Genomic DNA, 2,021 nt, shown 5'->3' on the forward strand with positions numbered 1-2,021 from the left:
GTCTTCATATAAAGTTACTGAGCTCATTGTGTACTGTGTAAAAGTATTACTACAGACTATATCAGCTTCACTAATATTGATACCAGTTAATACAGCAGAAGGATTAGGAGTACAGTCCTCCATTACCTGCAGTGTTAAGTTGTTACCTGCTGGTATGTTAGTAATACACTGAATAAAGTTGAGTTGATCATTACGAGATATACAGTTAAACTCTAGTTGAGAATTTGAGTGTTCATAACCAGTGATATGAATATGAACATTATTAGTTGTGCTGCCATTGACAAAATTAAACTCAATGCAGACCCTATTGAGTACCAGAGTATTAATCAATCTCAATTGCTGAAGATCATAAGTACCTAAACATCAATAAAATACTTATACTCATTACATGCATGCACTAACTGATTCTAATAGTATTGCTGTGAGAATTTGCTCCACTTTGATAATGTATGATAACAATAGTATCCAGTATCTCTCTTGAGGGAAGACTGATAATAGCAGCAAGGGAAATGTTATTGTAAGAGCTATTAATGATAGACACTGTTGTTGACGAATAGCAGTTACTAGAATTACCAACAGTGCAGCTTGTTACTGTAATATTAGCAAGTGATACTCCAAGACATAAGTCATGGCCCTGTAAATACATACATGTATTGTATGCTCAATGAAGATTTATACTAACTGGTATAATGAAAAATAAACTCCAATTTTTGTTCATTCGATATGTAAAAGGTTCTTGGTACATGCTCAAAAACTCCGAACCTATTACAAATAATTAAAGACCTAGCTATTTTGTTCCTTACTTGTTTCAAATCCAACAGTTATGTTACTAATAGTTCCATTTCCAGCTTTATTAGTAGTTGTAATGTTAAACAGATATTGTTTAATGGTTGGGTTCATTGGACAGTAAGTGTAGTTAGTGATAGAGTCATTTAGGTACTGTTGATCAGTTCCTACACTGATTATATACTGTACTGTTAGTCCTGGTAGTGTGAATGGAGGATACCAACTGATAAACATACAACAAGAATCTAACTGATATCCTGTTAAACTACTGACACTATCAGGTGGACCTGTCAATGATAGATCTTACATGATGTTAAAATTTAATGATCATGATACCTTGAATATAAATATAAGCTACTTCAGTGATATTTGTCATGATGCCCATACGAGCCAAGCAAAAAATGTTAGTACCATTCACTTCACTAGTAGCAGTAAATGTTGTCCTCTTTCCTCCATTAGGTAAATCAGTTTCAGTTGGCATTACATTAGTTCCATAAAAAAATGAGAGAGTATATCCAGTCACATAAGTAGCACATTCGAATGCCACAGTATCATTAATATATGCATACTGTGTGACAGGAACAATAGTAAATGTACCTATTATACAATATAAAACTCATAATCATCTTATTCTTATACCAGCAGCAGGAGCAAGAAATTGACACAATATTATTGTAGCAGCAAGCAGAATTGAAACCATCATTGTTCATTAATTGTTGAGGAGTGGCTTTATTATCTCCTCCCAGTCTTCAGAGAGTTGCTCTGTTTAGCTGAGCAGTTTAGTAAAAATAATTCTACATGATAAAGAGGAAATTGTATTTGACACCTTGTTCACACTTTAAGGTGTGAACAAGGTGTACAAGGTCAACAATGTGATCATAACACTCAGTCAATATTATTATGAAACAGAGCATAGTTAGTAAAAGCTAACGGTGGCAACAACCAAAAATAACACTTTTCCTATCCAAAGCATAATAATAGGATAACAACAACTGAAAGTATGATCCAACAGAGAAAGAGAGAAAATATAAATTAAGTTAGATCTGAAAGGACAAGTGCCAGACCCTCAATAAAAGAACAAGATATTAAAGTTATTTATTATTAAAGTCTTGTGCCCTCTACTACACTATAAGCAGCACATTCTTTCATTGATAGTACTGACTGTGGAGCTGGTATATTCTCATACTGTGGACTAACTGATGATGATAATTCTTGTTCCTGTGAATCTGTAGATT

The sequence above is a fragment of the Amphimedon queenslandica genome, unplaced genomic scaffold (assembly GCF_000090795.2).
Source record: "Amphimedon queenslandica unplaced genomic scaffold, v1.1 AMPQUscaffold_13446, whole genome shotgun sequence".
NCBI classification, from domain to species: Eukaryota; Metazoa; Porifera; class Demospongiae; order Haplosclerida; family Niphatidae; genus Amphimedon; species Amphimedon queenslandica.